At 37.4% G+C, this 23,534-nt stretch overlaps 1 protein-coding gene across 1 annotated transcript in view; it reads right to left on the reverse strand.

The window, feature by feature from the left end:
* Nucleotides 1-23,534, reverse strand: part of UNC79 (unc-79 homolog, NALCN channel complex subunit) — a 309,568-nt gene that overhangs the window by 283,030 nt on the left and 3,004 nt on the right. The gene's annotated exons all lie outside the window — the stretch shown is intronic.

Consider the following 23,534-nt stretch of genomic DNA (forward strand, 5'->3'; position numbering starts at 1 on the left):
TGCCCACGGATGGTGAAGCTGGAAGGGCCACAGAAAAGGAAGATGAAAGACTGAAGACAGGAAGACCCCAGGTGTGCTCCCTTGCAGCCATCCCAGCTGGACAGGGACACATTAGGAAGCCCCTCGACTGGGAAGGCAGCGGGAAAGGAAGGCAATAGATGAGGGCATCGTGCATATTAATAGGAAGATGTCCAAAGAATCCACTACAGAATGGAGAGACACTTGGAGTCGGGAAGAACCAGATTCAAGACCCACTTTTACCACTTACTCACTCAAGGACCATCTTCTAATCTCCCTACACCTCCAGTTCTTTATCTGTAAAATGCGAACATTAAAACCTGCTCTGTCACCTGAAGAGTTACTGGGCAGATCGAATGGATGCGCAAGTCCTTGTAAACTAAAAGTATGGCACAATCGCCAACCATTATGCCCATTCTTCATTCAAATAGTTTAATTTGTTAAAGCTGAGGGGCAATGGTCATAGCAGGTTAATTTAGTAGAAGTTACAGGAACAGAACTATAAGTGTTGACAATGACTTTTAATGCTGATAAATCAATGTTTTCCACCTCAGAAAATAAAAGATCCTATTTAGGGAAAGAATTTTAAATTCTGTTAATATATCAAACTATTCAGGTGAAATCTTGGACAATTAAGGAAAATATTATGAACAAACATCAAGGAAAGATGCTTCTGAGTAGCAAAAAAAAAAAAAAACTACAAATAACAGGGAAACTGCCTGTAGTGATGCACACACAGCACTCAAGTTTCATGGTATTTGCAAAAATGTTCATAAAGCATTAGTGAATTGGCTCTCTGGGCTGCATGTGTGATTGGACTCTGACATCTTGCTGATTGGCAGGTTGGTCTGGCTAATCAGCTATCATTCCATGTCATTGTTCATTCCCAAAACCACATCCCAAAGAGAAGTTCCATTTATTAGTAAAAGATAAATGATTATGTGAAGCATGATGCCAAAGAGTTCGTTTTGAGTAAAAAGAAATTGGAATCATTCTAAAGAAAATATCAATATAATGAGCATTCCTGAGAAGATGACAAACACTTTGTATGACTAAAAGAAAGCTCAATGGGTTATTCAGAAAATTCTTGGAAGCCTGAGGCTTTGATAAAGAAAACAGTAATTGGAAATTAACACACATGAAAAAAAGGTGTCTTGGATAATACAGAAACAAAGGACAAAGTATGTGTTGGAAACCTATTATCCCTTTATCTGCTTAACAATCTTTCATTTGTCATCAATTAACCCTCCCATTACTGAGTTAAGGGATGGACTGAGGAGTTAGACAGCCTGGGTTTGAATTCCAGCTTTGCCTCTCATGATCCGTGTAACCTTGTGCAAGTTGCTTAACTTCTCCATGCCTCAATTGCCTTATCTGAAAAATGGTCATATCATAGTCACATTAAAGGTTGTCAGGAATAAATAAGTATATATATGAGAATCTAGAACAATGACACATATGAGTGATGGCTGCTATTAGCATTACTGCTCAAACTCCTCAAATGCACCCAATCCATTCAGATTAGTTCTGATGCTTCAGACCCTCCAAAGCCTGATAGCATCCATATAATTGAGACTCTAATCATCAACCTAGGCACTCACAGCTTGAGCCTTCTCACATGCCCATTAACTCACTAACCTGGGCCATATCCATTACTCAGTTTCTCCATTCTGACATATGGCCTTACTACTTCAATGAACTCCCTCACCTTTCCTTCTGTCTCCACCTATCTCAACCCTTCCTGCTTAGTTTTCTTCTATTGCAGAGGTAGTGCCTCTTCTCACTGCCAGATGCAATGTCTTTTTTTCTAAACCTATGCCTCTAATTATAAACATTCCTACTTATTCTAGAATTTGCTATTTTAATTATCTTCTTTTTCCCAGCATTTTAAGTCTCATCTTTTCAATGGATTTTTCCATCCTGCTTGCAAACATGCATAAATTTTTCATCCTCAAAAAGCTGTGCCTATCATCTTACTGAATAAGTGGCCTCCATTTCTCCATTTCCTCACTACCCTACCTGCTATCAAATTGTGGCTGAAACAGGTTCCTTCAATAGTCACTAATAATTTCCTAATAGTAAATTACAATTGCTTTATCTCTTGGTGACTAATGCCAGCATTTGAAATTTCTCCCTATTTCTTTTTGAAATTCCTTCTTCCCTTAACTTCTATAACATAATGCTCTTCAAAGTCTTCTCCAAACTTTTTGCCCATTCTATTGTTTAATGAAGTACTTCAAACATAGAAATATTTTTAAAATCATGAACACTAATGTTACCACTACTCAGTCTCATCAAATCTTAATATTTTGTCATGTTGCATTGCTTTACTTTTCAGAAATAAAACATTTTAGAGACATTAGAAGCGCCCACAAAAATTATTCTAAATTTGTGGTTATGTCCTTATACTTTATATTATTTATTTATTTGTTCAGCAACTACTTATTGAGTGCCTATATATGTCAAACACTGCTCTAGGAACTTGTTATAATGTAGCAAACAGAGAAGACAAGAAAAATCTCTGCTTCTTAAAACTAATATTCTAGTGGAAAGACAAAAAATAAGTAAGTAAAACATATAGTATATTAAGTGCTGATGAGTACTAAAAAGAAAAATATTACACAAAGAGAAGGAGACAGTTTGTATTGGAGGGGTTGAAATTTTGAATGAGATAAAATTTTAGATAGGGTAATTACATACACACCATATATGTCTATTTCCATAAGCAACATATATTATTTTACATGCTTTTTAATTTTCTATAATTAATACCACACTATACATATCTTTTTAAAACTTAACACTTTATGCTCAACATTCCATTTTGGCTTAATTATGTTTATTAAACACTATGTGTGAGGAACGCCCCACACAATTAGTGATTAAAGACTCCAATAGCATACTCACAGCTTGATTGACCCAAAACGCCAAAATACATAGTTAAAAGCAATTATAGCTGCTAGAAAGTGAAGGGAGAACTATGAGAAAGAGAGAGCCACAGTAAAGGAGATATCACCTATCTACCTCTGCCCAAGTATCTAGCCGATGTCTGAACCACACACGTACAAGGCTGCATGCAAACAACAAAAACCCAACTAGGGATACAAGAACTAAACTGATATTCGATAAACTGATAGTTTATAGTTTATATCCCATTAAGTTAGTTACCTGCTAAAAAAGTCAACACTCTTCAGTGGAAAATAACAGAATACAGAGTCTCCACAGCACTAAAATCACAATGTCCAGGATACAATCCAAATTTACATGACACACAAAGAAACAAGGAAATGTGACCCACTTGACCCATGGTGAAGAAAAAAGACAATAGAAAATGAACCCAAGATGATCCAGATGTTATCATTAACAAAGATTTTAAATCATGTAAGTCTGCTCAATGCAGTGAAAAAAAACGCTTATAATGATTGCAAAGATAAAGATGTCAGTAGAGAAATTGAGACTATATTTTTAAAAAACCATTGGAAATTTTAGAACTCAAAAGTACAATACATGAAATAAAAAATTCACTAGATGATATTAATGGCAGGGTGTAGAAAATAGATGAAATATGAAGTAAGCTTAAAGATAAATCACTGTAAATTACCTAATCTGAAAAACAGATAGAAAAAAAATAATTAGAAGAAAAGAAACACAGCCTGGGGCCTGTGAGACAATAACAAAAGGTATAACATATAATTATACTTACAGAAGAAGAGGATAAAAATACTAATAATATATTAATATATTATTTTAAAATATTTAAGAACAAATATTTAAGGAAATAATGGCTGAAAATTTTCCAAAATTTGGTGACAAAAAAAAATTTACAGATATAAAAAGAAGTACAAACCCCCAAGCAGGAAAAATACCATGAAAGTCAAGCCTTAAGCACATCAGATTCAAAATGCTGAAAAACAAAGACAAGGGAAAATCTTGGAACCAACCAGAGAAGAATGATATACAATGACACACATTACATACAGGGAACATCAATGCAAATTAACACTGACTTCCAATCAGAAACAATGGATATCAGAAGACGATAAACTAACATCTTCACCATACTAAAAAAAAAAAAAAAGAAAGAAAACTGTTAATGCGGTGGCATATTTGGCACACACAAAAAAGTCCTTCATAATGAAAATAAAATAAAAATATTTTCAGATGGAAGAAAACAGAGAATTTGCCACCAGCAGACTTGCACTATACGAAATAGTAATGGAAGTTCTTCAGGCTGAAGGAAAATGATACCAGATGAAAATGAAGATTTTCTCCCAGTCTACAGCTTGTTTTTCACTTTGTTTATGGAGTCTTTTACTGAAGAGAAGTTTTAAAATGTAAACGTAGCCAAGTTTAACCAGCCTACCAATCTTTTTCTCTATAGTTTGTGCTTTCCTATGCCCAAGGTTGTAAACAGATTCTTATATTTCATTCTAAAAGTTTTAAAGTTTTACTTTTCACATTTAAGTGTTTATTTCAACTTAAATTTATGTTTATGTTTATGTGTGAAGTGGCATCTGCTTCTTCCCCTATGAATGAGTAGCAACTTACCCATTTATTAAACTCTTCCCCGAAAGTTTCTAATTCCATGCCAACTTGGTCATAAATCAAATTTTTATGTATATATGAGGCTATTTGCCAGCTTTGTATTCTGGACCACAGGTATGTTTGTACCTGCCTGTTTAACCATACTGTCTTAATAACGATAGCTTTATATTAAGTCTTTATAAGGCAAGTCCTCCCACCTGTGCTTATTCTTCAAATTTATCTTGGCTATATTTGACCGTTTTGCCTACTGCATCCCCACCCAAATCTAATCTTGAATTGTAATTCCCAAAATCCCCATGTATCATGGGACGGATCCAGTGGGAGGTAATTCAGTCATGGGGGTGGTTACCCCCATGCTGCTGTTCTTGTGATAGTGAGTGAGTTCTCACAAGATCTGATGGTTTTACAAGGGGCTTTTCCCCCTTCTGCTCAGCACGTCTCCTTCCTGTCATCATGTGATGAAGGATGTGTTTGCTTCCCCTTCTGCCATGATTGTTAAGTTTCCTGAGGCCTCTCCAGCCATATGGAGCTGTGAGTCGATTAAATCTCTTTCCTTTATAAATTACCCAGTCTCAGGCAGTCCTCTATAGCAGCATGAAAATGGACTAATACACCTGCCATGTGAATTTTTTTAGTTTCAATTTTTAATTTTTGAAGATACATAGTAGGTGTATATATTTATGGATTACATGAGATGTTTTGATATAGACGTGCAATGTGTAATAAGCACATCAGGGTAAATGGTGTATTCACTACCTCAAGCATTTATCCTTTGTGTTATAAGCAATCCAATTATATTCTTTGTTATTTTAAAATGTGCAATTAAATTATGTGTGACTATATTCACTCTACTGAGCTAGCAAATACTAGATCCTATTATTTCTAACTTTTTTTTGTACCCATTAACCCTCCCCCATTGCCACTCCACCCCCACTATTCTTCCCTGACTCTGTTAACCATCCTTCTACTCTCTATCTCTATGAGTTCGATTGTTTTAATTTTTAGGTTCCACAAATAAATGAGAACATGTGAAGTTGTTCCTTCTGTGCCTGGCTGTTTCACTTAGCATAATGACTTCTAGTTCCATCCATGTCATTGCAAATGGCAGGATCTCATTCTTTTTTATGGCTGAATAGTACTCTCTTGTGTGTATGTACCACATTTTCTTTATCTGTTTATCTATTTATAGACATTTAGGTTGCTTTCAAGTCTGGCTATTGTGAATAGTGCTGCAATAAACATGAGAGTGCAGATATCTCTTCAATGTAATGCTTTCCATTATTTGGGGTATATACCTAGAAGGAGGATTGTTGGATCTTAAGCTCTGTTTTTAGGTTTTTGAGGAACCTCCAACTGTCCTCCATAGTGGTTGTACTAATTTACACTTCCACCAAGAGTGTATGAGGGTTCCCTTTTCTCCACATCCTCTCCAGCATTTGTTTTTGCCTGACTTTTGGATAAAAGCCATTTTAACTGGGGTGAGATGATATCTCATTGTAGTTTTGATTTGCATTTATCTAATGATCAATGATGTAGAGCAACTTTTCATATGCCCGTTTGCCATTTGTATGACATTTTTTGAGAAATGTCTATTTAAATCTTTTACCCACTTTTGAATTGGATTATTAGATTTTTTTCCTATAGAGTTGTTTGAACTCCTTATATATTCTGGTTATTAACCCCTTGTCAAATGGGTAGTTTGAAATATTTTCTCCCATTCTGTGGGTTATCTCTTCACTATGTTGATTGTTTCTTTTGCTGTGCAGAAGCCTTTTAACTTGATGTGATCTCATTTGTCCATTTTTGCTTCAGTTGCCTGCGCCTGTGGAGTACTACTCAAGAAATCTTTGCGAGTTCAGTGTCCTAGAAATTTTCCCTAATGTTTTCCTTTAGTAGTTTCATTGTTTGAAGTCTTAAATTTAAGTCTTTAATCCATTTTGATTTGATTTTTGTATATGGTGAGAAATAGGAGTCTAGTTTCATTCTTTTACATTTGGATATCCAGTTTTCCAAGCACCATTTACTGAAGAGACTGTTCTTTCCCCAATATAAGTTCTTGGTAGTTTTGTCAAAAATGAATTCACTGTAGATGTATGGATTTATCTCTAGGTTCTCTGTTCTGTTCCATTGGTCTCTGTGTCTGTTTTTATGCCAATACCATGCCATTTTGGTTACTATAGCTCTGTAGTGTAAATTGAACTCAGGTAATGTGATTTTTCCAGTTTTGCTCCTTTTGCTTAAGATAGCTTTGGTTATTCTGGGTCTTTTGCAGTTCCACATAAATTTTATAATTGCTTTTTTCTATTTTTGTGAAGAATGTCATTGGTATTTTGATAGGGCTTGAATTGAATCTATAGATTGCTTTAGGTGGTATGGTCATTTTAACAATATTAATTCTTCCAGTACATGAACATGGAATATCTTTCCTTTTTTCTGGTATCTTCTTCAATTTCTTACATCAATGTTTTACAGTTTCAGTGTAGAGATCTTTCACTTCTTTGGTTAAGTTAATTCATAGGTATTTTATCTTATTTGTAACTATTGTAAATGGCATTACTTTCTTGACTTCCTTTCCATTTTTTTTTTTTTTTTTTTTTTTTTTGAGACAGAGTCTCGCTCTGTCCCCCAGGTTGGAGTGCAGTGATGCTATCTCGGCTCACTGCAAGCTCCTCCTCCTAGGTTCACACCATTCTCCTGCCTCAGCCTCCTGAGTAACTGGGACTACAGGTGCCCACCATCACACCCTGCTAATTTTTTGTATTTTTTTGGTAGAGACGAGGTTTCACCATGTTAGCCAGGATGGTCTCGATCTCCTGACCTCATGATCCGCCTGTATCGGCCTCCCAAAGTGCTGGGATTATAGGCGTGAACCACCGAGCCTGGCCTTGATTTCTTTTTAAGATTGTTTGCTGTTGGCATATAGAAACACTACTGATTTTTGTATGTTGATTTTATATCCAGCAACTTTACTGAATTTGCTTATCAGTTCATGTTTTTAATATGAATAACATTGTTTATATCGAGGTATGTTCCTTCTATAAACTAAAAATACATTTCTAAGGCCCCCCCAACCATCTGAATGAACCCCTCCTTTTGGCCAAGGGCATTTCAAAGTTAACCTGAAAAACTGGTTCAGAACATGATGGGAAGGGAGGGGTCAAACATGCCTCATTATGCCCTCCTACCTTTTGGAATTCAGGAAAGGCCAACCAGCATTCACATCAACACAGACCTTAAGTCTGATAAGAAACACTTACAATCTATTATCTCTGAAGCCAGCTACCTGGAGGCTTCACCTGCATGATAAGCTTTGGTCTCCACAACCCCTTATCATTGTAACCAAGATATTCCTTTCTATTGATTCCAGGTCTTTAGATAATAACAACTCTTTCAACCAATTGCCAATCAGAAAATTCTTAAATCTTCCTACAACCTGGTAGCCTGTGCTTCAAGCTATCCCACCTTTCCAGACCAAACCAATGTAAATCTTACAAGTATTTATTGATGTATTATGTCTCCCTAAAAGGTATAAAAGCAGGCCATACCGTAACTACCTTGGGCCCATATCATCAGGACCTCCTGAGGCTGTGTTATGGGTGTGTTCTTAACCTTGGCAAAATAAACTTCCTAAATTGATTAAAACCTGTCTCAGATACTTTTGGGTTCACACTTCTATACCCAGTTTTATGAGAGTTTTTATCATGAAGGGATGTTGAATTTTATCAAATGCTTTTTCGGCATCAATTGAAATGATCATATGGTTTTTATCCCTCATTCTGTTGATATGATGTCTCACATGATTGATTTGTGTGTATGTTGAACTAACACTGCATCCCTAGGATAAATCGCATTTGGCCATGATAAATGTTCTTGTTTTCTCTTTTTTTTTTAAGCTATCTCCTACATGAAGGATAATCTTTGTTTAAGATGTGTTGTTGAATTTGGTTTGCTAGTATTTTGTTGAGGATTTGTGCATCAATATTCATCAGTGATATTGGCCTATAGTGTCTTTTTTTCTTTTTGATGTTTCTTTGTCTGGTTTGGTATCAGGGTAATATAGGCCTCTTAGGATGTATTTGGAAGTATTCTCCCCTCCTCTGCTTTTCCAAAATGTTTGAAGAGGATTGGTACTAGTTCTTTAAATGTCTGGCAGAATTCAGCAGTGAAGCCATCAGGTCCCAGGCTTTTCTTTGCCTGGAGACTTTATTATGGCTTCAATCTCACTACTTGTTATTGGTCTGTTCAGGTTTTCGATTTATTCGTGGTTCAATTTTGGTAGGTTGTATGTGTCTAGGAATTTATCCATTTCTTCTAGTGTTTCCAATTTATTGGCATATATTAATAGTTCCTCATAGTAGCCAATAAATGATCCTTTGAATTTCTGTGGTATAAGTTGTAATGTCTCCATTTTCATCTCCTATTTTATTTATTTGAGTCTTCCCTCTTTTTTTCTTAGTCTGGCTACAGATTTATCAATTTTGTTTCTTTTCAAAAAGCCAAATTTTTGTTTCATTGATTTTTGTGTTGTTTTCTTCATAATAAATTCATTTATTTTTGCTTTGATCTTTGTTATTTCTTTCTTCTAATAATTTTGGGTTTGGTTTGATCTTGATTTTCTTGTTCTTTATGATGTATTATTAGGTTGTTTATTTGAAGCTTTCTTCTTCTACAATGTAGGCACTTATAGGTGTGAACATCCATCTTCATACTGCTTTTGCTACATCCCATAGGTTTTGGTATGTTGTGTTGCAATTATCATTTGTTTCAAGAAAATTTTCAATTTCCTTCTTAATATCTTTATTGACTCACTGATCATTCAGAAGTATATTGCTTAATTTCCATGTGTTTGTATAGTTTCCAAAGTTCCTCTTATTATTGATTTCTAGTTCTATTCCATTGTGTTCAGAGAAAGTGCTTGATATTATTACAATTTTTTTGATGTTTTAAGACTTGTTTTGTGACCTAATATATGGTCTATCCATGAGAATTATCTATGTGCCAAGGAAAAGAATGTATATTCTGCAGCTGTTGCATAAAGTGTTCTGTAAATATCTACTAGTTCTGTTTGTTCTATAGCGCAGATTAAGTCCAGTGTTTCTTTATTAATTTTCTGTCTGGAAGATCTGTCCAATGCTGAAAGTGCGGTGCTGAAGTCTTCAGCTATTATTATATTGAGTTCTACTTCTCTCTTTAGCTCTAATAATATTTTCTTCATATATCTGGGTACTCCACTATTGAGTGCATATATATTTACTATATCGTCTTGCTGAATTGACCCCTTTATCATTATATAGTGGCCTTCTTTGTCTCTTATAGTTTTTGTCTTGAAATCTATTTTGTCTGATATATAGACACTCCTGCTCTTTTTGGTTTCCATTGGCATGGAGTATCATTTTCTATCCCTTCGTTTTCAGTCGATGTGTGTCTTTATAGGTAAAGTGTGTTTCTTACAGGCAACAGATCATTGGGTCATCTTTTTTTATCTGTTCAGTGTGTTTCTTGTAGGCAACAGATCATTGGGTCTTCTTTTTTTATCTGTTCAGCCATTCCATGTCTTTTGATTGGAAAGTCTAGTTAATTTACATTCAATTTTATTATTGATAAGTAAGGACTTACTCCTGCCATTTTGTTATTTGCTTTCTGGTTGTTTTGTGGTCTTTGCTTCCTTCTTTTCTTCATTCTTGTCTTCATTTTAGGGAAGATAATTTTCTCTGGTTGTAAGATTTACTTATTTTAGTTTTTAAGGAATGAATAATAGAGAGTGATTAGGTTATTTTATGTTAGTTAGTTATTTTTAGTTATTTTTTATTCTTTTATAAAGACAGGGTCTCACTATGTTGCCCAAGCTGGTCTGGAACTTCTGGCCTCAGGCAATCCTCTTACCTTGGCCTCCTAAAACGCTAGTATTACAGGGGTGAGTCACCACACCTGGCAATGATAGCATGATTTAATTTCTTGCTTTTAATTTTTTGTGTATCCTTTGTATGTTTTTTATTTAAGGTTACCATGAGGCTTACAAATACTATCTTATAACCCATTATTTTAAGCTGATAACAACTTAACACTGTTTTCATAAGTAAAAAAACAAGCAAAAAGAAAACTAATAAAACTCTACACCTTAACTCCATCCCCCTGCTTTTTCACTTTTTGTTGTTTCTATCTTATTATACTGCCTGTGTCTTGAAAAGTTGTAGTTATTATTTTGGATGAGTTCATCATTTAGTCTTTCTAATTGAGAGTGGTTTACGGGCTGGGTGCCGTAGTGCTGGCCTGTAATCCCAGCACTTTGGGAGGCTGAGGAAGGTGGATCACAAGGTCAGGAGTTCAAGACCAGCTTGGCCAACAGAGTGAAACCCCGACTCTACTAAAAATACAAAAATTAGCCAGGCACAGTGGCAGGTGCCTGTAATCCCAGCTATTCGGGAGGCTGAGGCAGAAGAATTGCTTGAACCTGGGGAGTGGAGGTTGCAGTGAGTCAAGACTGCACCACTGCACTTCAGCCTGGGTGACAGAGTGAGACTCCATCTCAAAAAAAAAAAAAAAAAAAAAAAGAGTGGTTTACACACCACAGTTACAGTATTATAATACTCTGTGTTTTTCTGTTTACTTACTATTAGCAATGAGTTTTATACCTTAAGATGATTTCTTTTTGCTCATTAACATCCATTTTTTTCTGATTGAGGTACTCCCTTTAGCATTTTTTGTAGGACAGGTCTGGTGTTGATGAAATCCCTCAGCTTTTGTTTGTCTGGGAAGGTATTTCTCCTTCATGTTTGAAGGATATTTTCACTGGATATACTATTCTAGGATAAAAGTATTTTTCCTTCAGCCATTTAAATATGTCATGCCACTCTCTCCTGGCCTGTAAGGTAACACTGAACTTTGCAAACATAGAGAAAGATATCAACATCCAAGTACAAGAAGGTTATAAGACACCAAGAAGATTTAACCCAAAGAAGACTGCCTCAAGACACTTTATAATCAAACTCCCAACAGTCAATATTGGAGCTCTCCATTTTATGTTATTTCTTTATTTTCTCTTGCTGCTTTTAGGATCTTTTCTTTATCCTTGATCTTTGGCAGTTTGATTATTAAATGCCTTGAGGTAGTCTTCTTTGGGTTAAATCCGCTTGGTGTTCTATAGCCTTCTTGAACTTGGATATAGATATCTTTCCCTTAGTTTGGGAAGTTCTGTTATTATCCCTTTCAATAAACTTTCTACCCCCATCTCTTTCTCCACCTCCTCTTTAAGGTCAATAACTGTTAGATTTGCCCTTTTAAGGCTATTTTCTATATCCTGTAGGCATGCTTCATTGTTTTCTATTCTTTTTTCTTTTATCTCCTCCATGTATTTTCAAATAGGCTGCCTTCAAGCCCACTAATTCTTTCTCCTGCTTGATCAATTCTGCTATTAAAAGACTCTGATGCATTCTTCAGTATGTCAATTGCATTTTTCAACTCCAGAATTTCTGCTTCTTTTTATTTCAATATTTTTGCTAAACTTGTAAAATTCTGAATTTCTTGTCTGTGTTATCTTCAATTTCTTTGAGTTTCCTCACAACAGCTATTTTGAATTATCTGTCTGAAAGGCAACATATCTTTGCTTCTCCAGGATTGGTCCCTGGTGCCTTATTTAGCTCATTTGATAAGGTCATGTTTTTCTGGATGGTCTTGATACTTACAGATGTTTGTCTGTGTCTGGGCATTGAAGAGTTAAATATTTATCAGTTTCCTGGTCTGGTCTTGTTTGTATCCATCCTTCTTGGGAAGGGTTTCCAGACATTCAAGAGGACTTCAGTGTTGTGATCTAAGCTGTATCTGCCCTAAAGGGCACCCCAGGCCCAGTAATGCTGTGGTTCTCACAGACTCATACAGGTACCACCTTGATTGTCTTGGAAGAGATCTGGAAGAATTCTGTGGATCACAAAGCTGAGACTCTTGTTTTCTTCCCTTACTCTCTGTCAAAAAAAATGGAGTCTCTCTTCCTCTGTTCTCAGCTGCCTGGGGCTGGAGGTGGAGTGACACAAGCCCCCACAGCGGTCACCACTACCAGGACTGCACTGGGTCAGCACTACACTGGGCCTCAACCCAAGGCTGACTATAACCACTACCTGGCTATCACCTATGTTCCCTCAAGGCCCTGGGGCTCTACAATCAGCAGGCGGGGAAGCCAGCCAGGCCTCTGTCCTTCCCTTCACGGCAGCAAGTTCCCCCAGGTCCTGGGTGGGTCCAGAGGTGACATCCAGGAGCCAGAGACTAGAGTCAAAAACCTTAGAAGTCTAGCTGGTGTTCTATTGTACTGCGGCTAAGGTGGCACTCAAATCAGAAGACACAGTCCTTTCCACTCTTCTCTCACCTTTCTACAGGCAGTGGGGCCTCATCCTGTGGCCAGGACGGGGAGTACTGTGAAGCTACCACCAATACTCCCTTAAGGCCCAAGAGCTCTTCAGTCAGCTTGTGGTGAATGCTGCCTAGCCTGGGACTCACCCTTCAGGGCAACACACTCCCCTCTGACTCAGGGTAGATCCAAAAATGCCATCCAGGAGTCAAGACCTTGAACTGGGGACCCCAAGAGCCTGCTTGGTGCTCTATTCCCCTGTGGCTGAGCTGGCACATATGGAGCAAGCCAAAGTCTGCTTTTCTTTTTCCTCCACTTTCCTCAAGCAGAAGGAGTCTTTCCCCATAGCCACCACAGCGAAGAATGTGCTGAGTCTCACCTGAAGCCAGAAAGTCTCAGAGTTTCACCTACGGCCCACAGTGTACTTCCTGGGCATCACTGTTGGTTATTCAAGGATCAAAGGCTCTTTAGTTAGCAGACAATGGGTACTGCCAGGATTGGGTCTTTCCCTTCAAGGCAGCAGGTTCCCTTCTGGCCCAAGGTGTGTCTAGAAATGTAATCCAGGAGCCTAGAAAGGGGGCCTCATTACTTTGACCATTGTCCTATTCTACTGTGGCTGAGCTGGTATCCAATACGCAAGACAAAGTCCTCTTTTCTCTCTCCTCTCCTGTCCTCTCCTCACTTGGAAGGAAGGGACTTCTTTTGAAGCCATGAGCTGTGCAGCCTGGGGTTGTGGGAGGGGTGGCACAAGCACTCCCCTAGCCGCCCCAGCTGGTGTCTCAGTAAGTGGCATGCCCCTCAAGTCCACTGGCTCTGATCCCAGTTCAGCACTAGGACTCACCCAGGAGTTCCTTGTAGCCTAGGGTGCCTTTCAAGTTTAATGAGGGTCCCAGAGCACTCCATCCCTAGGTGGCAATACTTTCCAGAACTAAAGTTCAGACCACTGGGATGGGTGATTCCCCTCTGGCTAGGGCTGGTTTAAATACTCCCTCTGTGGGCAGACGTCAGCTGAGTTCAGCCTGGTATTGCTTTTTGCTATGACAGGGCAGAACTAAGTTTCATGTAATGCTTCACAATTGCTGCACTCACCCACTCCCAAGTGTCCAGATTCTCTCTCCCTGCCACGCAGCCACTGCTGGGTGAGGGAGGAAGGGTGGTGTCAGTGATTCAAAACTCTTTTCTACCCTCTTCAATGCCCCTTTCAGTGATATGAAGTTAAAACCATATATTGTGAGTGATCACCTAATTTTTGGTTCCTATGCAGGTGCTTTTTGTGGATAGTTGTTAAATTGGTGTCTTTATTGGGGGACTGATTGGTGAAGCCTCTATTCAGCCATCTTACTCCACCCCCTCTACTCATGTAAATTTTAGAATCAATTTATCAAATTACATTTTAAAACCTTTTGAAATTTTGAATGGAATTGCATTGAATGTATGAAATAATTTAGAGATAATTTATATCTTGAGTGTTTTTATTCATAGGAATGATATCTCTTTCCATGTATCTAGATATTTTATTTTTTATATATGTTTTCATTTATTTATTTATTTTACAGACAGGGTCTTGCTCTGTCACCCAGGCTGTAGTGCAGTGGTGCTATCATACCTCAGTGCAGCCTCGAACTCCTAGCCTCATGCAATCCTTCTACCTCAAAAGTAGCTGGGACTACAGGAGCATGCCATCAGACCTGGCTAATTTATTTTTATTTTTTGTAGAGATGGAGGTCTCACTATGTTGTCCAGGCTGGTCTCAAATTCCTGGCCTCAAGTGATTCTCCTGCCTTGGCCTCCCAGAGCACTGGAATTATAGGTATGAGCCACTGCATCTGGCTATACCTAGCTTTTCAATAATATGCTGTAGTTTTCTTCATAAGAGTCTTGAACACCTTTTGTCAAATTTATTTATAAGTATCTTATAATTTTATTGCTATTTTGAATGGAATATTGTTTCATATTATATTTCAAATTAATTATTATTGAGATATAGAAAGAATATTGATTTTAGGTTGATCTTATATCTAAAAACCTTGCTAATCTCTCTTATCAGTTCTAACACTTTGTAGATTCTCCAAAATGTTCTACATAAACAAACTTAGCATCTACAAATAATGAGTTTTGACTTGCACTTACAATTATTATAATTATTATTCAATCTTATTACATTGGATAAGATCTCCAGAACAATGCTGAATAAAAGCAGTATAGTGAATCCTTTCTTTATTCCTAATTTTATTGACAAAGTGTTTAAAATTCATCACTACATTTGTTATGCTTATTGTAGGACATTTTTATAGATGTGGTTGAGGAAGTTTCCTTCTATCATATTTAGCTGAGAGTTTTTAGTGATAAAATTTTATTGCATTTTAAAATAAAGGTTTTTATTAGGCAGTACAGAGTTCCCATATACCCTCTCTTCCCCTCCCACATCACATATACCAAGCTTTTCCCATTACTAACATATTGCTTTAATGTGGTACATTTGTTATAATTGATGAACCAGTATTGATATGGTATTTTTATTTTTACACTTTGTGGGTTTTTTTAAGACAAGATCTCACTCTGTTGCCTAGGCTAGAATGCAGTGGTGCAAACATAGCTCAATGTGGCCTTGGCCTTCTGGGCTCCAGCAATCTTCCTGCCTCAGCCTCCTGAATAGCTGGGACCACAGACGTGCACCACCATGCCCAGCTGGTTTTTTATTTTTTATAGAGACAGGGTCTTTTTATGTTGCCTAGGTTAGTCTTGAACTCCTGTGCTCAGGTGAGCTTCCCACCGTGGCCTCCCAAAGTACTGGAATCACAGGCATGAGCCACTGCACCTGTTCTTATGGTATTATTAACTAAAGTCCATAGTTTACTTTAGGCTTCACTCTTTTACCAGTACAATTTTAGAGATAAGCCAGTCAAAGGTATTCTTCATCTTTCTTAGTGTGTGTTGTTTCTAGCATTTCCTTTAGATTCTTTTAGAGCTTCCATCTCTCTACTTATATTACTCTTGTGTTCTTCTTTGCTGTCCACTTTCTCTATTAGAGCCCTTAGCATATTAATCATTGTTATTTTAAATGCCCAGTCTAATCATTCCAGAGTTTCTACCCTATTCGAGTCTGGTACTGATGCTTTCTTTGTCTTTTCAGACTGTGTTTTTTCTTGCCATTTATGATGCCTTGTAATTTTTTGTTGAAGACCAGACATAATGCATTCAGTAATAGTAACTGTAGGTATATAGGCCTTTGCTGTGCAGTTTTATGTTTATTTGGCTGGGAGTTAGACTGTGCTTAATGTTGGCTGTAACTGTAGGTGTCAGAGCCTTCAATTTCCTCTAGTGCTCTTGTTTTGTCTCCCTTGTTCACTTTGTTTCCCTAAAAATGCCTTCTTAAATAGTCTGTGTCTTTCAGCTCTCTTCCTTGTAATCTTATGTTATTATGCTAGAGCCCTGTTGATGTGGTAACAAGGTACTGGGGAGGAGAAGCATTCTATAATCTTATAATTAAATCTCCAGTTTTTTTAATGGGCCAAATTTTCTGGACTGAGACCTTCCAAATAGTTTCTTACCTTTTTTTTCCCCTGTGTTTCTGTGAGACAGAAAAACTAGAGTGCAATCCAATTGTCTGATTGCCCTTCCCCTAACACAGATAAGGCCTGGTAGTTTCCTTTAAGGACAGGCCTTTGTTAGAAAGAACAGATGTATTTTCCTCTCCCCCAGCCAGAGGCATGAGATTTTTCTCAGCTCTTTATCATGAGAACCTGGTGGGGCTCCTAGAGATAAAACTTATGAAAGTGGGTGTCCTCCCCACAAGTCTAGGCCCTCAGGAGTTTTTATGTCTCAAGTTAGTCCATACTCAGCTTCCAGCAATTTGTCAATTATTGTTTAAGTGTTTCTATCAGGTATTGCATTTAGAGGCTTCTGCTCTCTGTAACCTGTGATTCTCTGTATTTGCCTATCTCTCTAGTTTGGGGGGTTGTGGTGTAATTAGTTGAATAGTATCCCCCCAAAATGTATGTCTACCAAGAACCTCAGAAGGTGACCTTATTTGGAGATAAGGTCTTTGCAGATGTAATCAAGTTAAGATGAGCTCATACTGGGTTAGAGTGGGCCTTAAATTTAATAACTGGCATCCCATAAAAAGAGAGGAGACGCAGAGACACACACAGGAAATAAGTTCATGGAAAGATGAAGGCAGAAATTGGAGTGATGCAGCTACAAACCAAGGAATACCAAGATTGCTGGGAGCCACCAGAAGCAAGGAAAAAATGAAGAATTCCTCTCTAGAGTATCTAGGGCTTCCATCTGCTGACACCTTGATTTTGTTTAGACTTCTAGCCTCCAGAACTAGAACAAAATAAATTTTTGTTGTTTTAACCCAACTAGTTTATAGTACTTTGTTATAGCCGCTTAGGAAACTAATACATGCAGTTCACCTTCTGATCCCTATTATCTGATAGATCTAAAAAAAGTTGCAGAGTTTCAGTTTCTCCCTTATTATGAGATGAGTGATAACTTCCAAGCTCTTTGTGTGTTAGAGCAGAACCCAAAAGTTTGTACTGAGTTTTAATAAATCATCTTTTAGGATGATCATAAGGTTTTCTGTCTGTTAGTAAGATGTACTATATTAATAGATTTTCTTGTTTCCTTGTTTTCTTTTTAGAGACAGGATCTCACCTTGTTGGCCAGGCTGGAGTGCCATGGCATGATTATAGTTCACTGTGGCCTCAAGCTCCTGGACTCAAGTGATCCTCACACCTCAGCCTCCCAAGTAGCTGGGACTACAGGCACATGTTGCCATGCCTGACTAATTTTCTTTTTCTTTTTTTTAAAGATATGGGGTCTCACTATGTTGCCCAGGCTGGTCTCAAACCTCTGGACTCCAGAGATCCTCCCACCTAAGACCCCCAAAGTGCTGGAATAACAGGCGTGAGCCACCATGCCCAGCTCATTAATAGATTTTCTAAAGAATCCTCACATCCCAGAAATAAACTTGATCCTAATATACTATTTTTTCTTAACACTGCTGAATTTGCTGTGTTAATTTTTTTTTCTAGAATTTTTGCACCTATGATGGAAAGTGACATTGCTTAACAATTTTCTCATCCAATTATAGTATCAAAGCTATAGTAACCTGAAAAAATAAACTGAATGGGTCTCCTTCTTTGTCTAATCTCAGCTTATATAAAATAGGGATTATCTATTCATTGATCATTTAGGTGACTGGTGATGAGCCATCCTGTTTACCCAGGACTGTCCCAGCTCAGCATTAAAAATCAATGTCCAGGCCAGGCGCGGTGGCTCACGCCTGTAATCCCAGCACTTTGGGAGGCCGAGGCAGGCGGATCACGAGGTCAGGAGATCGAGACCACAGTGAAACCCCGTCTCTACTAAAAATACAAAAAATTAGCTGGGCGTGGTGGCGGGCACCTGTAGTCCCAGCTACTCGGAGAGGCTGAGGCAGGAGAATGGCGAGAACCCGGGAGACAGAGCCTGCAGTGAGCCGAGATCGCACCACTGCACTCCCGCCTGGGTGACAAAGCAAGACTCCGTCTCAAAAAAAAAAATCAATCTCCCAGAAATCACAAGTCCTGGACCAACCAGGATAGTTGGTCACCTTAGTAGATGAAACTCCGCTGGTATCTTCTGATGTTGGGGAAAGTAGTGGAGAGATTACTCTCCTGCTCTTCTATTTCTAGTTTCTTGAGTTAAACATTTAACTATTTTTAAATGTTCTTAACAAGTGCATTTACTTTCCAGTGTCACGTTAGCTGTATGCATTTCAAATTACATTTATTGTCATTTGATTTTGAATATTTTTGTAAATGGCATTGTGAATTCCTCTTTAAATCAAACATACAGAATTTTCTTACCATCTTTTTCTTGTGGATTTCTAAACTGTAGCCAGCAAATATGACCTTAATAACATTAGTCTTATGAATTTTGAGACTTCTTTTATAACATGGAAAGGTGATCAATTTTTGTAATGTTCTCAGATTACCTGAAGCTTTTATATTCTTTGTCTGTTGGAAAAGAGGGTTACTTTTGTTAACTTTGGATAGAAATTTTTTATATTTTGTTAATTTTTTATATGCTTGACTTAGTTTCTCTCACTTTGTGGGTTTTATTCATTTCTCCTTGTAATTCTTTCAGTTTTTAGTTATTGATATACCATTCATAATATCATATATAATATTTAAAGTTTATGTTATTTAGGGTAAACATAATTGTTACATCTTCTTGTGGATTTTTTTTTTTTTTGAGATGGAGTTTTGCTCTTATCACCCAGGCTGGAGTGCAATGGTATGATCTTGGCTCACTGCAACCTCCACCTCCTGGGTTCAAGCGATTCTCCTACCTCAGCCTCCTGAGTAGCTGGGATTACAGGTGCCCGCCACCACAGGTAGCTAATTTTTGTGCTTTTAGTAGAGAAGGGGTTTCACCATGTTGGCCAGGCTGGTCTCGAACTACTGACCTCAGGTGATCCACCCGCCTCGGCCTCCCAAAGTGCTGGGATTACAGGCGTAAGCCACCCCTCCCGACTCTTCTTGTGGATTTTTAAAATTAATATATTGCAGCCTCATTTATTCTTTCAAATGATTTTGCCCTAAATTCTAATTTCCAATACATATCTATATAAGCTTCTTAAAATTAGTGTTTTCATTAGAGTTGGCTTTGTATATAATAATTTTCCATCCCTTTATGTTTATCTAGCCTATGTGGTTTTAAGTTTGTCTCCTTTAAGAAGCAAATAGCCAAATTTTATTTTTTACTCAATCTGCTCTCTTTCATTGAGAGGAGTTGAATCTTTTTATGTTTATTCTGATATACTTAAGCTTATATTTCATATCTTATTTTATATAGTTTTTACTGCCCTTTTTTCTCCTTTTCTCCCACCTTACTTTTAATATAAATTTTTCTGTAATCCCTCCTTTTCCCCCTGCTCATTTGAAAACTGTGGATTGTGTTTCTAGTGTTTTACTGATTACATATATATTATATTACAATAATATATGTATGTATTAAATATATGTATATATATATATATATTTAGAAGGTCTCACTCTGTCATTCAACCTGAAATGCAGTGGTGTGATCATAGCTCAATGTGGCCTTGAACTCCTGGGTTCAAGCAATCTTCCTGCCTCAGCCTCCCAAGCAGCTGGGACTACAGGTGCATGCCATCATGCCTGGCTATTATTTTTTTTTTAATTTTTGTAGAAACAGTGTCTCACTGTGTTGCCCAGGGTCACATTTTTTAAATGAAATGTTTGTGAATTTTTTAACAAATTCTAAAACTATTCAATATTTCAATCCTCTTCCCAACTGAATACAACTCCCCATTTTGTTACTGTTACTTAGAGTTTCAGTTTGCCTTTAAAAATAAAACTCACCATTCTCTTGGTCAATAGCTAATTAAATTTACCAATGCATTTTATCAATTTCTGTGCTCACAATTATTTATTGCACACCCTCCCTTCTCCTGGGTTTACTTTTCTTTCTTACTGAAGTATATCCTTGATTATTTGTTTCCAAAAAGGTATACAGCTAGAAAACGGTCTTACTCTTTCTTTATGTATCTGCAAATGTTTTTTGCCCACACTGTTAGGTGGTATTTAACTGGATATGAGTCTAGCTCACTCTGCCTCAAAAAAAAAAAAAAAAAGAGTCTAGCTCAAAGTCTTTACGCTTCAACACTTTCAAGACGATATTTCATTGTTTTCTGGGATCCTTTATTGGTGAAAAGTTACCTGTCACTCCAACTGCCTTTTTAAAAAATAATCTAATTTTTTTGGTGCTTCTTCTTTGGTTGATAAAAAAATTTTTTTAATCCGCTTTTTCTCTCTCTGGTAGCATTAGAACACTGTATTGATCATCAGTGTTCTGCAAATCCACTATGATGTGTCCTCATGTAGATTTATTTTATGCTGTTTGGTGTTGGAAACGCACTTTCTATCTGAGGACTCATGGCTTTTGTAATACTGAAAAACTGTCAATATCTCTTGTGAAAAGAAAATAAATCTCAGGACCCCAAAATCACTAAGCTAAAGGGAAAAGTTAAGCTGGGAACTGCATCAGGCAAACCTGCCTCCCATTTTATTCCTAAATGAGATGGTTGCGAAGATAAAAAAGCTATCTACTTCCCTCACAATTTTCCCATAAAGAAATTCCCTGTGGACCTAAAGATCTTTACCCTAAAACAGTTCTGCTGAATTTCACCTTGACAATGTAAATTCATAGCTTATCTTCACAGCTGCAGGACAAAGGACAGAACTCAAAGTCATCCCTCTGCTTACACAAGAAAAATGCATATCTGATTGCTTCCTCTGTCCTATTGTTTATGTAAAAATGCAGATTCGCTGAGCCAGACTAAGGCATAAGTGACTATTCCTCTACCCCCCTCTCATAAGTAAATTGAGTACTCAGTGAAAGGCTGACCAAAGACTCAAGAGAATGCAACCATTTGTCTCCTACCTATTTATGACCTGGAAGCCCCACTCCCACCTGCCATTTTGAGTTGTCGTGACTTTCCAGACAGAACCAATTACATCTTAACACATATTAATTGATGTCTCATGTCTACCTAACATATATAAAACCAAGCTGCGACACACATCATCAGGACCTCCTGAGGCTGTGTCACAGGTATGTCCTTAACCTTGGCAAAACAAACTTTGTAAATTGCTCAGCAGAGACAGCAGAGAAGAAATATCTGCCAGTGTGAACCACAAGTATCTGAGTCTACTTTTGGTTCACACTCTCATATATTTCTTCTCTAGTGTCTCCTCCCTTTTCTTCTGGAACTTCTATTTGATATTAATATTTCAAAACCTCTAATTCTATCTATATCTCTTACTTGCTTATTCATATTTCTTATCTCCTCACCTCTCATGACACATTCTGAGTGAATTCCTCAGAACTAGCTCTCAATTCACTGATTGTCTTTGTGTCCAATGTCGTGTGTATCCCAATTAATGTTTCATTTCAATGGTGCGTATATTTCATTTTCACATATTTAATTATATTTTTTCATATCTACCTCTTCTCAGTTCATATCTGCTTCACTTTTGTTTATAATTTTTTCCTCCTTATGCATTTTATTCCTTCATTCAATACCAAATATACTTTAGTTTTAGGGGTTTTGACAGTTTGTTTCATAAAAATAATTTTATCTACAGTGCATTCACAGTCTCATAATTTTTTATGCTGGATTTCTTTTTTTTTCTTTTCTTTTTCTTTTTTTTTTTTTTTGAGATTGAGTCTCGCTCTGTCGCTCAGGCTGGAATGCAGTGGTGCAATCTCAGCTCAGTGCAATCTCCGCCTCTTGGGTTCAAGCAATTCTCCTGCCTCAGCCTCCCAAGTAGTTGGGATACAGGCATCCACCACCACACCTAGCTAATTTTTGTATTTTTAGTGGAGATGGGGTTTCACCATGTTGGCTGGTGATCCGCCCACCTTGGCCTCTGGTGATCTGCCCACCTTGGCCTCCCAAAGTGCTGGGATTACAGGCATGAGCCACCACACCCGGCCTATGCTGTATTTCTTACCATTACATTACATTGTGGAATCTTGGATTGGATATGTCCTTTGTGAGAGGCTTTTGTTCTTATTTTATTTTCTCTCTTCTATTCCCTTATGCTCACTCTTCCCTTTCTAACAGTTTGTGGTTTGTCTGTTTGTTTCTACCTAACTCTCTGGACAACCAGTCCAGAACCAGACCTTATATACTAGCAGATAAGGATGTCAAATAGAGATATCACTAATCCAGTCACAAGACATTGGGCAATTTGATTCAGTCTGAGTCTCAAGGCTGTATCTATAGCTATCTGAATCTCTAGGCTTACAGCATGTTCTAAGCTGTAGGTATCCCAAGAAGGAGCCAACAATTTTTTTCATACGCTTTTCTTGAGGTGGAGTGGGGCTGGGGTTAGCAGGAGACTTCAAGCAGTAAGTGTGGCTCTAGTTCCTGTCTTACAAAGAGCACTACCCTGCAGGACTCAAACCTGAAATGCGTTGTCTGCTTTCAGCCTGGAGTCCAGAGGCTTGCGGCATCAACCCTACTCATAAATTTGCATTTCTATCAGTTTCTGGTACAAATTGATATTTACCTTGTTTTGAGCTCAGTGATGATTTATCTATCATTACTGTGAGTTTGAGGCTCAACACATGTATATGCTGCCACCTTGGGCAAGTAGTATCTGCCTATTTCTTCATCTTTTGCATCTTACCCCTCAAAAACTGTGAGTTGTTTATCAAAGCTTTGCGCTTGGAATTTTCATCTTTTTTCTATGATCTGTCTCTTTGGAAATCTTATCTACTCCTATGCTTCGACAACAATTTATGTGTTGAAGATTATCAAATTTTTTAAAAAAAATTTTGTCCCAACCACTCTGCCAAGATTCAAGCTCACATTTTTAACTGTTTAATAGATGTCTATATCTGGATGCCCCACTAATACCTTAAACTCAGCATACATAAACCGTGCATTATTTTCCTATCCCGTCAACACCTCTTACTGATTTTATTTCTCATAATGAAGGTATCATTCTCACTATCACTGTTATTCAGACTTGAAATCTCAATGTTGTCTTATTCTCCCATCTGCCTCATCCATATCCTCTAATCAGGCTTCAAGTCCTGTCTTGTCTCT

The sequence above is a fragment of the Symphalangus syndactylus genome, chromosome 8 (genome assembly GCF_028878055.3).
Source record: "Symphalangus syndactylus isolate Jambi chromosome 8, NHGRI_mSymSyn1-v2.1_pri, whole genome shotgun sequence".
Taxonomy (NCBI): domain Eukaryota; kingdom Metazoa; phylum Chordata; class Mammalia; order Primates; family Hylobatidae; genus Symphalangus; species Symphalangus syndactylus.